The following is a 12,923-nucleotide window of genomic DNA, read 5'->3' as shown; positions in this document are numbered from 1 at the left end:
TTTATTTCACTGAAAACTGGCATACATGTAAGTATGTGCAACTTTTCCTGCATTGTTGTCCCAAATATCATTAACCACAACAAAATGTTTATGTCCTAAGTAAAATAATTATGGTAATTAATTATATTTAGTTGTTTTTAAATTATGAACTAAACTAAATAAGAAATTCAAATTTCAAACTTCAAATAAAATTCTGCCCCAAACACCACTTTCAATACACAATATTCACCATACTTTATTACACAACACTTTATTTGAGGACACAACATAAAGTTGATAAAGTAGCATAAAGACAAATGAGATTCAAGAGAAATAACAATGAGCCTTCAAAAATACATTAACATCAAATTAATCCATTCACAACTGCTGAAGCCACACAAATGAGTGCCAGATATTATATCATATTCATTTCTATGATACAGAAAACAAATTTTATATTGTGTTGGAAAAAAATAATTAATTATCACAGCTAAACTGGTTTCTTGCTCTTCCCTGTACGTCTCTATCGTGTTTGGGTTCTTCTTCCTCATCTAAACAGTTTGTTCAGTTGTGCCCTACAGTATAACTGATGAACAGAACATGTGATCACTGATGTGGTGTAGCTTTTTCTCGGAGGTCGAAGTCTCAACATCCCATCGTCAGGCGTTCTCCAGTCCTGGTCTGAAAGTAAAACAAAAAACACAAACAATTCAAATTAAGCTGTTTAATGGACAGTCAGGTCAGCTTATGTTCTGCGTTATTTAAAGCTACATTGTGTAAGATTTTCTCCCATATAGTGGTGAAATTGTATAAGACTACCAACTGAATATTACTTTTTTAGCCCCTCCAATTCCGAGGGTGTTTTAACTCCTACTGTGGCTGTATTATTATGAGTAATCTCTCCCTCGCATTCGTCATGGTGCCACTAAGTAAAGGCGCGAAAGGCGACGCTTGAATTTCCAGGTATGGAAATTTCCCTCTTTGGCTAATGTATTTTCAAGATGGAGGCGCAACATGGCTGCCACCATTCGAGCGACTCGCTCATATGTATTCTGAATGGCAGATCCTACACTTACGAGAGTACTTGATTAGTTGGTGGAAGTAATTACACATGAATGAGCACATATAGTTTTGAAAGAACAAAGTGTTTTTTTTGCAAAGAATCAACATAAAAAATTACACAGTGTAGCTTTATTTAAAGCAGTGATGGGCTGCTCTGGCCCTCAGCGTCCACTGTCCTGCAGATTTAGCTCCAACCTCAAACCCTCCTGCCTATTTCTACAAGTAAACCTGAAGACTTTGGTTAAAATGTTCAGATGTGCTCAATTAGGGTTTGATGTAAACTCTCCAACTCAAAAAGGAGAACTCAAAAGGGCCAGAGTTGCCTGTTCCTTATTTAAATTTACAAAAAGCAGCAATCAGTACATTATATAATATACACATTGAAGTATTATATATTATATATATATATATATATACATATATATATATATATATATATATATTGCAGCACATAACATAAGCTAAGTACTGAAGAAAAACAGTTCCCTTTCGAGAGGTCTCTCCTATTGCGTAAGTAGCTTACGCTATGGGAAAACTCCTTTTCTCGAGAATACTGAAGTCTTTATGTAAAACGCATTGCAGCTGCACAGCTGACAGCAATGAACGAAGGAAGCTCGGGCATTGGCTGTGCTGCGGCAACTTGCTCGAACCAATGACGGGGCGACTCTGAATGCGCGACCAATGAGCGCGCTTCGCGCCCGCGCGCGTCAGAGCCCGCCAAGATGGGCGTGGCCAAGAGCTATTTATTGGGCGCCCCGTCATGAGAGTTCTTTAGATTTAATCTCCTTCAGCGAACACCTTCTTCGCTGGATCCTCCGGATTATTGAAGCCTTCGCCGCCGTCGAAAAGCATACCAGCGGGATTGCTACGAGGACGTCGGCACCTTCAGCCGCCATCCTACTGAGCCATCCGGCATGCCACACACGCAAGTATCTTTACATCTGTTCACCCCGCGACACTTGTAAAAGAGCAAATTTTCTGAGGCGTTGTTTCAAATGCCTTTCTGCACGTCGTGCAGAGACCTTCTCCCGGACGGGGATCGTCACATCATCTGCGCTCGCTGCCTTGGCCGGGACCACGCAGAAGCTGCTTTGACCAAGGGCGGATGCCCGGAATGTGATGACCTGGGTCTCTCCGCACTGCGGGCTCGCCTCGCCGCTTTCGCCGTGAGCGAGCCCATCGCCGGCACCCCTCTGTTTGAGCCGCGCACTAAGAAAAAGTGCCGCTCACAGAGGCTTCCTGAACCTGAGCTCAGTGACGTCACGCCGAGCCAGTCTCCGCGTGCTTCACAGCCGCTCTTGCCTTCCCCACCGCCGGTTCAGTTCACCCAGCAGGACCTACACCCCTCTAGCAGAGCGGTGGGCCTTGTGACTTTCGGCGCGTCCGAGGACGATGGGGGAATAGATGACAGCTTGTCCATCGACTCTGCATCGGACGACTGGCCGGGCTCCACTCTCGACCCCGCCCCGTCGACGCTAGCTAGCACGAGCGGGGGCTCCACCATGGGTACCGAGATTATCCGTGTCCTCTCTAAGCCGTGGAAGACCTCGGGCTCGATTGGTCTTCTCCCGAAGAACCAACCCGGAGCCGATTGGATGAGTGGTTTCTGCAGGGGCGCCAGCAGGCCCCTCGGCAAAGGCCTTCTCCCTTCTTCCCGGAAGTTCACGACGAGCTCACCAAGTCGTGGAAAGCCCCCCACTCTGCGCGCTTAAAGCCTTCTTTTTCTTCTTCGCTCTCCTCTGTGGACGGCGCGAAGGAAAGAGGCTACGAGGGAACACCGCCCCTCGAGGAGGCCGTGGCCAATCATCTCTGCCCGCCCTCCACCACCGGATGGAAAGCCAAAGCTTCCCACCCCTCGAAGCCCTGCCGCACTACTTCTGCTCTCGCCGGTCGCGCCTACGCTGCCGCCGGCCAAGCTGCATCAGCACTTCACTCAATGGCGGTACTTCAAGTGTTCCAAGCCAAACTTCTCCGCTCTATGGACGAGTCTGGCCCCGAAGCCGAAGCCTTCAGGGACCTACGCAGCGCAACTGATATAGCTCTGCGAGCCACGAAGGCCACCGCCCAGTCTATTGGCCGTGCCATGGCTAATTTGACTGTTCTCGAGCGCCATCTGTGGTTAACTCTGACGGAGATGAAGGACGCGGATAAGGCGCCATTTCTCGACGCGCCTATCTCCACCAGCGGGCTGTTTGGACCGGCGGTTAAGGGTTTCGCCGAACGCTTCACTGAGGCCCAGAACGCTTCACAAGCTATCCGCCATTTCCTGCCCAAGCGCTCCAGCTCATCGCAGAGCAGACAGAGACCGCTACAGCCGCAGCGGGCTAGAACAGCTCCCACCGCCTCTCAGCCCGCGCCTCAGGCTGACACTCGACGCCGCTCGCGCTCTCACAACCGCAAGCCGCCGTCTGAGCGACGGGGTCCTCGGCCCAAGATTGTGCTGAACCCTGAGCCTCGAAAGACGTCCTAGCCACAGGAATGAGAAGAGAGAGTGCGTGTCTCGCAAAAGCCGGACCACTCTCTCTGCAAAAGCTCAAACATTACCCAGTCCCCTTACAGGCGGCTGGATATGTCCATACAGCAGTCAATGGGCCAGTCAAAGAGCTCGCTCACATGCAAAGAAACGCCGTTTTTACGGCGACGCACAGAAAACACAAAAAGAGTCTTTTTCTGCCTGTGTCACTAAGGGTTCACATGTCCACAAAGTGTGCATTCCCAGATACTGTCAAAACAGTGCCAAATTCATTCCCAGCTCAGGCTGCGCGCCCCATGAATCTAGATCACGTGCCTACGGTCATGTACGCACCAGTACACACAAGCACTGTTCACACAGTTATAAATTCACCCCCAGGAAAAGCGGGAAACATTATAAAAGTGACGAGTGTGCCTACCACTGTTTATGCACCCCTACTTATAAACACTGTCCTTACAGTGTCAAACACAACCCCAGCTCAGGCTGCGGGTTTTACAGACACAGCGCGCGCAGTTGTAATCACACACGCGCCCATTCACTCAGCTGCTCAGCGCGCGCCCGCGCCTCTGAGAGCTATGAGCTCAGGCGATTCGCTGGCCGGGTCCCTACGTCACAGCGGCCCGCCCCTAGCCTGTATTCAGCCCATATCTGTACACGCAGCGGCATGGGAAAACATTCCAGATATGCCGAAATGGGTATTGGATATAGTAAAGCACGGATACTCACTCCAGTTCGCTCGCAGACCACCACGTTTTATGACTGTGGTCGAGACGAAAGTGAGAAAGGAGTGTTCACATGTTCTACGCACCGAGGTGCGCAAACTAATAGAAAAGGGCGCTGTGGAAACTGTTCCCCCCTCTATGAGCGAGGAAGGTTTTTACAACCGCTATTTTCTCGTCCCGAAAAAGGATGGCGGTCTCCGCCCCATCCTAGATCTCAGACACATGAACAAAGCACTAATGATTCGCTCGTTCAGAATGTTAACAACCAAGCATATCCTCGCGCAAGTACGCCCAGGAGATTGGTTTCTCTCAGTGGATCTGAAAGATGCTTACTTTCACATTACAATAGCGCCTCATCACAGGCCGTTTCTGAGATTCGCTTTCGAGGGACAGTCTTACCAGTACACAGTACTTCCGTTCGGCCTGTCCCTGGCTCCCCGTACATTCACGAAATGTATGGATGCAGCACTTTCCCCCTTGAGACGAAGGGGAGTGCGAATACTGAATTATCTCGACGATTGGCTGGTCCTAGCACAATCAGAGAGTCAGTTAATAACACACAGATCTTGGATTATCAGCCATTTAGAATGCCTGGGTCTAAGAATCAATTTTGCAAAAAGCATACTATCTCCAAGCCAGAGGATTTCTTTCCTGGGAATAGTTCTAGACTCGATGCAAATGACAGCGCGTCTCTCATCAGAGCGCGCGCTCACCATCCGGCGCCTTGCAACATCATTCAGGGCGGGCGAGCGCGCCCCCGTCAAGCAGTTTCACGCGCACTGCTCTCTTTTCTTCACAAAAAGCACGGACGCACTCGCCCAGAGCTGGCCGAGCCGCCCCTTATATGCCTTTCCCCCGATCGCGATGCTGCCACAGGTCATCAGTCGGGTCAGAGAGGAGCAAAACGCAGTGCTTCTGATAGCCCCACTCTGGAAGAACCAAACATGGTTTCCAGATCTGATGCAAATGCAAACTGCACCACGGCCGATTCCACTGAGGCCAGACCTCCTCAGTCAGGCCAGCGGGAGGATATTTCATCCCCGCCCCGATCTGTGGGCCCTTAATGCATGGCCCCTCAACGGGTTCCCAGGAACCTCACGAGCGGAGCACTAAAAACCATCGCTGAGGCGCGGGCGCCCTCCACGAGACGCTTATATGCTAAGAAATGGAAAGTGTTCAGTGACTGGTGTAATGCCAAGGGCCTGAACCCTGAAACATGCGAGATTACGAACGTACTCGCTTTTCTACAAGGGCTTCTGGAGGCGGGCCGCCCCCCCTCCACGCTCAAAGTATATGTGGCGGCCATCACAGCGTCACACGACCCTGTAATGGAACGTCCATTGGGAAGAAACAACCTAATTATTCGTTTCCTAAGGGGCGCTAGGAGGATGAACCCTTCACGCCCCCCCTCAGTGCCGATCTGGGACCTAGCTACTGTCCTAGACGCTCTTAAAGGGCTCCCGTTCGAACCACTCCGAACCGTGCACCTTTAACAGCTCTCGCTTAAGACTGCGCTCTTGCTGGCACTCGCCTCGGTCAAGAGAGTGGGCGACCTGCACGCGCTTTCAACAAGCGCTGCCTGCCTAAAATTTGGACCTAATGACTGCAGGGTCGTCCTTAGACCGAAACACGGGTATATTCCTAAAGTGCTCACCACTCCCTTCAGAGCACAGGTTATCTCCCTAACTGCGCTGTCGTCTCCAGCAGACGAACACGACGCTAATCTACTCTGCCCCGTTAGGGCTCTCAGAGTGTATTTGGAGCGTTCTGCCCTATTCAGACAGACAGAACAACTGTTTGTATGCTTTGGCGGCCGTACGAAAGGTTCCGCCGTTTCAAAGCAGAGAATCTCTCACTGGATAGTTGAGGCTATAGCACTGGCTTATGAAGCTAAGGGACTTCAATGCCCCTGGGGAGTCAAAGCACACTCCACCAGGAGTGTGGCTTCTTCCTGGGAATGGTCGAGCGGGATACCGATCGAGGATATTTGTGCGGCGGCAGGCTGGGCCTCACCGTCCACATTTATCAGGTTCTACAACCTACAGGTCCCGACATTGCATTCCAATGTACTATCAGCATGATGCTAGTTGAACTACGAGTTCGTATCTAGATTATGTATGTGCTTGTGTCACACTGAGCGCCTTTCTAGCCGCTCTGTATTTTTTTTTTCCCACATATAAAGCTCGCCTCTGCCGGCTAGTTGGATGATAACTTTGCTTTTCAGCTCAGGCACCTGCCTCTGGCTATCATAAGGCGAAGTTCAGCATGCACGGCGTTTTGCATGGTGTTCCCATAGCGTAAGCTACTTACGCAATAGGAGAGACCTCTCGAAAGGGAACGACTCGGTTACTAACGTAACCTCGGTTCCCTGAGAGGAGGGAACGAGTATTGCGTAAGCTGCCGTGCTTGTGCTTGGTTAGTTAGCTTCAGTCGTTTTAACCTAAAGAACTCTCATGACGGGGCGCCCAATAAATAGCTCTTGGCCACGCCCATCTTGGCGGGCTCTGACGCGCGCGGGCGCGAAGCGTTGGTCGCGCATTCAGAGTCGCCCCGTCATTGGTTCGAGCAAGTTGCCGCAGCACAGCCAATGACCGAGCTTCCTTCGTTCATTGCTGTCAGCTGTGCAGCTGCAATGCGTTTTACATAAAGACTTCAGTATTCTCGAGAAAAGGAGTTTTCCCATAGCGTAAGCTACTTACGCAATACTCGTTCCCTCCTCTCAGGGAACCGAGGTTACGTTAGTAACCGAGTCGTTTTACCCCTATAAAAATCGAGTGATAATCTGTACAATGTAAAATTGTCAAGATCAAATTATGTAATACACAGCATTGTTTCAATACAAGACATACCAATGGACTTACGCACCTTTCTGTCTTCTTTGGGCACCAGATGTTTCTTCCTCACCCGAAACAAAGGACTTATTCGATTAGCTTGCGTTGATATAAGGACTGGTCTTCCTTCTCTGCTGTAAAACAAGAAAGTCTCCACTTACTCTATTTGCAATTACTATTGCTCTTGAAACATACCAATTAACACAGTTATAATTAAGTTAATTTACCATACGATTCAGGGGAGAACATTTGATGAGTAAATACTGATTGAAATATTGTAGAAACTTTACCTGGGAAGCAGGGCCGGATTAACCATTAGGGCAACTGGGCACTTGCCCAGGGGCCCACGACATCTAAGGGGCCCTGGGCACCAGGGGCGGAGTGTCAATCGGGAGAGTCGGGAGTTTCCCCGGTGGGCCGGTAGTGTTTCGAGGCCGCGAGGGCCGGTCTGATAAAATGTATTCATTGCAAGTTCGCCATGCGCACTTGTGGCCCAAGCGAGGGGAAGAAAACAAATATTTTAGATAACGGAGCGTATATTTGCACTAAGTGCCTGTCTTTTTAGCAAAAAGACGCCATTCACGGAATAGCTACAGTGGTGCAGGTCGTAGCGCGTGAAGTGCTAGGAAGCAGTTTTTGATGCGCTCGACCAGAGTTCGAATCCGCCTTTTGCCGAACTCTCTCTTCTCCCTTTTCCCAACACATATGAGATGTAAAATGTATAACGTTCCCTAACATAAAGGTCTCTAGCGTTATATTTTGCCAACGAACTAAAATCGAAACCATGATATGGCTTTGTGCCTTTATAAAACAGCACAAGACTTTAAGAATAGGCATCCTGTATGTGCTGCGTGATTTAAAGAAAAGTGCGCTCTTTGCTCACGCGATCAGCATGGTTATCTGGTGTTTTCTCCTAAATAAAAGCTCAAGGGTTTATTTCTTGCAAGTGAAGAAATTAGGACAAAAGTATTTTAATTTTCCTGTATTATAGTGTAATGTAGACTATAATATACTTTTGAAATATTCATTTTCATTTATATAGTACATTTATAGGCTATATGGATTTTACGACATAGGAATAATTATATAAATCATTATTACATTATTATAATAATTGTTTGACATCCTAAAACACCATTGATAATGTAATGTAGACTGAGACTCTCATAACTAAAAAGATGTTTGAGCCCTCTTTATTTTCCTGGTACAAATCAATGCTTTTTCTTTGTTCATGGGTTGGAGCTCTTAATTTTGATCTCTCAAAGAGCACGAGATTGATGCATTTAACCTTAAAATGTACAAAAAATTTCTTGTGGGGGAGCATGCCCCCGAACCCCCCTAGGGGTACAGAGGTCCACCCAACATAGTTTTACAAATTCCAATGGGAAAGAGCGACGATTTATGAACTTTACTCCAGCATAGTACAACGAGGTTCCTTTTAAGTCAGTAAAACTGTAAATGCCATATTAAAATGTCCTTGGACAAAATATACATTTGGCCTGCCTAAGGGGGGGCCTACAAGACATTGTGCCCAGGGGCCTCTGAACTCTTAATCCGGCCCTGCTGGGAAGGGCGACTCACTAGTAGATCTTGTGAGGGTTGGTTCCTAAAAGAGCTGTTGAGTTTGATATTGAAAAGCTTTAAAAAAGATAATCCTGTAAAACAGAAAGGAAGGTAATTTTAATACATGACTTGCAAGTAGTCAGTTTATATATAACAGTAGGATTTATTTATGTAAGAAGTGTTGCATAATTATATATTAAAAGTATTTTTATGTAATAAGTTCACTGATATGTGAGCATTTCTATGAATAAAAGTATGTCTTTAATAGCATGCAATAATCATATGAACTTAAAAAAGTGATTATGATAACATGATATAATATGTTATATGATAACATGTAAAAAAAAAAACATGATTTACATGCAAATGGGACAGTTATCAGCAGTGTAACTGATATGATTACGACAAAATAATCGAGTATCTGATGTCATGATACAAGTCAAATTAGCTTTTCCACTCTTGCAAACAGAGAAAGGTTATGAGTTGTGGAGAGACATCATGTATCATTGGAACATCAACAGACAAATTTTAATGAATACAATGCAATTAATATAAACTTTTCTGACAGTGTATGGGACATTCGACTACTTTCCAAGAAAGTGCGCAACTGATTTACAAATATGGAGATAAATATGTACAGGAATTAGGGCACTAGCCTTTATAGCATTAGTAGTAAAAGCTGCATGATTATGTACAAGTATTGTACGAATTTGACAACTTGTTAAATCTTGTGAATTATTAAGACTTTGAGACTATGTTTGTACTGATTGGGCTATAGGTTTTGTAAGAAAAGGTTTAAGAAATAACAAATGCTTGATAAAATGTTTGATTTAGGGTTAAAACCAACACATTGTGAATATTTGCCTTTGTAGCTTTTCGTCTCCCATTTACTTCTCCTCAAACAATAATGAGCTGACCGAGTCCGAAAGGCCCTTTTGGTCTTTTCAGCTGAAAAAAAGAGAAAAGAAAATATCATTATATATAATATATCGGATTATTTAATGGTAAAATTACTGATTTACCTTACAAATATTTGTTGTTACATTATTAGACATTAAAAGCATGATAAGTCATGTGATTAATATGCATTTACAACAAATATCACTTTACAACTTCCAATACTGAGGTAAAAGCATGGACAGTTTTGTGGTTACTGTCCTTTTACCACACCTATCACAGTAAAACTAAGGTTACGGTGGTAAATGCATGGTAAGGGTTGTGGTTACTGTACATTTACAACAAATATCACATTAAAACTACAAATAATGTGGTAAAAGCATGGCAAGTGTTGTGGTTAATATGCATTAACAGCAAATATCACATTAAAACTACAAATAATGTGGTAAAAGGATGTAAGTGTTGTGGTTAATATGCATTTACAAAAAATATCACATTAAAACTACAAATAATGTGGTAAAAGCATGGTAGGTGTTGTGGTTAATATGCATTTACAACAAATATCACATTAAAACTACAAATAATGTGGTAAAAGCATGGTAAGTGTTGTGTTTAATATGCATTTGCAACAAATATCACATTAAAACTACAAATAATGTGGTAAAACATTTACATTTATAAACTACAAAACTACATACATAAATTGAAATAATTTTTGTATTGTAAAAAGCTCTATATAAATAAAGGTGACTTGACTTTTACCACACCTATCACAGTAAAACTAAGGCTAATGTGGTAAAAGCAAGGTAATTGTTGTTTTTACTGTGATTCTACTACAAATACCACTTTGAAACTAATTGTACTAACTTACTTTAAACCTAATATGAATATGATTAACTGATAGAAGGTCTAGGCCTGTAGCACGTCACGTGACAGATAGTGTTTAATCACCCTGTTTTGAATTAGAAAGCAATGAAACGCAAAGCCTCCGTGGAGATGACAGATAATGCAGTGACTGAACATGAGCTAATCTGATTAATTTCGACCATCAGAAAAGACATTATATCAAACATTATTAGGACAGTGTATTTTCGGCTATTTACCAACATCTGGCACACATGGTGCTAAATATCGCGATGTGTTCGGAAGGAGACTTCTTCAACGCGATTTCCTACTGATAAAATCCGCGTAGTCGTTTATACTTTTTTTTTTTAAATCAATAAACAGTAAAGCAGTCCAGCTTCCCTGGCAATAAGACCGAAATAATAACATTAAAAGAAATACATATATTTAAACATGATAAGATATCGTGAATAAATGTCGATTAAACAGCTTTCTCTGCTCCAGCCCGACTGGCAGAAAGAATCGTGCATTACATTAGTAAAAAAACAAAAACAAAAAAAAAACAGGTGACATTACGAAAATAACGAAATAAACGTGTCAGTATCACGAACCAGTAGATTAAATGACGTGACCATATCACGAACTGCCGTGAGACTAGGCTGTCTGGCACCTCAAAAGCGTGGAAATAATTCCTAATTTATATTAAAATGAGTGTATAGGCCTACTGAGAAGTCTGAACATTACTGGTATTGTCATTTTTATAACCTTTATTTAACCATCTGGAACGGAGAAAAAATTATACCACTTAGCGCCTCTAGTGGACTTTTCACCCGAATAGTGCAGGGAGACGTACCTGGAGGTACGTATTTCAGGTTTTGCAAAAATGTAGGCAGAGTAACGTATTTCCCATGAGCCTGGGTTGGAATTTAATTATTTGCGCGAGTACATTACATACAACGTCAATGCAAAGACGTGAATAGGCGCATCATTTGCGCCGGGCGTTGCGAATGACGCGAATTGGGCGACGCGTTTGCCGCAAATGCCTTCCGCTCAAGTTAAAAAATTTGAACTCGACCGAATGTTCAAGCGTCTAACTAGACGCGATAGACGCGTATTTGACGCTCTATTCGCGTTCGGTGTGAACACACCGTAACGTTCGCGGCGCGCAAATGCAGCAGGACCCAGGTCAGATGTGATGTGGCCTCTAGCTCAACTATGTATTGAAAATGTCTGCCTTATCATCCATAATTGAGTTTGCATATAAGAACCACACAGAATTTGTGTGCAGTAGGCCTATGTTATGTGTAAGAGCACTAACTGATTGTAATAATTAAGTCATAATTTTAATAAAATTACCTTTACACAGCTATGAGGCCTTTTTACCATTACAGTGTATGATTCCATGGTATATTTGATTTACTGTTTGAGTATGGTGCCAATTTTATTGTTACCACCAAATATTTTACATATTCTTGAAGATATCTTTAGGTCTGGTTTAAGACCCACCCTCAGTTATCCAACCTCTCTGGTCTCGGTCTCGACTCGGACTCGACTCTCTTTGGTCTCGGTCTCGACTCGGACTCGACCCTCTATGGTCTCGGTCTCGACTCGGACTCGACCCTCTATGGTTTCGGTCTCGACTCGGACTCGACCCTCTATGGTCTCGGTCTCGACTCGGACTCGACCCTCTATGGTCTCGGTCTCGACTCGGACTCGAGTGAGCTGGTCTTGACTACAACACTGCAAATAAAACTTTAATTGTGATAATTAAAATAATTGAAAATGAAATAAAAGTTTTTCTAATTTATTAATAGTATAGGCTATATATTATAATTGTGCAGCTCTGTCAGTGATCTATTAGCACACAATCCCTGCTTCCCGCGTGTGCTTATCCATCCTTTTTCACCCATATTTTTTTCTCCCGGGGTTCTGAACAGATCATTGCGCAATTGCGCAGCCAATTTTTGTCCTGGCAACTAGACAACTCCTGTTTAATTTCTCCTTCCACTGTTCTCGCATGTGTTTCCGCGACAACAGGTTGTTTGATGGACCGGATAGACAGTCGTTAAAGTAACACCAAGTAACTTTTCCTCTTCGGTCGCCTTACTGGCTGGAAACGAAATTGTCCATTGCCGCTGTCGTAAATAATTTAGCCTACCATGGCACGCATGCTCGCTGTTTATCCAGCACCGGCTTTAGAATAAACGATGTCCACAGACAAGGTAGAGTATGTTACATGATTTCATGAAAGGATGATGTATTGTGACATCAGAAACGAAAAAAAAAAAATTTATGACTATTGTAGCGCTTGAAGTAAAGCAAATTTTGTAGTTCTTTTTGTGGTCGGGTTCCTAGCCGAAACCCGAAGTTACATAGTGCCAGTAAAAGCGACACAGACCCCGTCAGGCTATGGCAGAATTGCCTTTCACCCTGTTACCACTTGATGAACCACTGATAAGATTTTGGAAACATTATTTTAAGGTTCAAAAATGTTACATAGTGTTTCTTTAACTGGTGACAGAGTTGTTGTCAGCTCGTGTAGTGTGTAACCCC

General features: G+C 44.4%; 1 long non-coding RNA gene across 1 annotated transcript; it reads right to left on the bottom strand.

Annotated features, from left to right (window-relative positions):
• Positions 1–209: 209 nt before the first annotated feature.
• LOC143740273 (uncharacterized) lies at positions 210–7,204 on the bottom strand. The gene is made up of 2 exons (XR_013204819.1): positions 7,102–7,204; positions 210–660 (listed from the first exon to the last, which is right to left on the bottom strand). It is a non-coding gene; the product is annotated as an uncharacterized LOC143740273 (long non-coding RNA).
• Positions 7,205–12,923: the final 5,719 nt, after the last annotated feature.

Source organism: Siphateles boraxobius, unplaced genomic scaffold (assembly GCF_051911475.1).
Source record: "Siphateles boraxobius isolate OS27281-9 unplaced genomic scaffold, OSU_SipBor_1 17, whole genome shotgun sequence".
In the NCBI taxonomy this organism is placed as follows: domain Eukaryota; kingdom Metazoa; phylum Chordata; class Actinopteri; order Cypriniformes; family Leuciscidae; genus Siphateles; species Siphateles boraxobius.
This window is presented reverse-complemented; position numbering and strand designations above follow the sequence as displayed.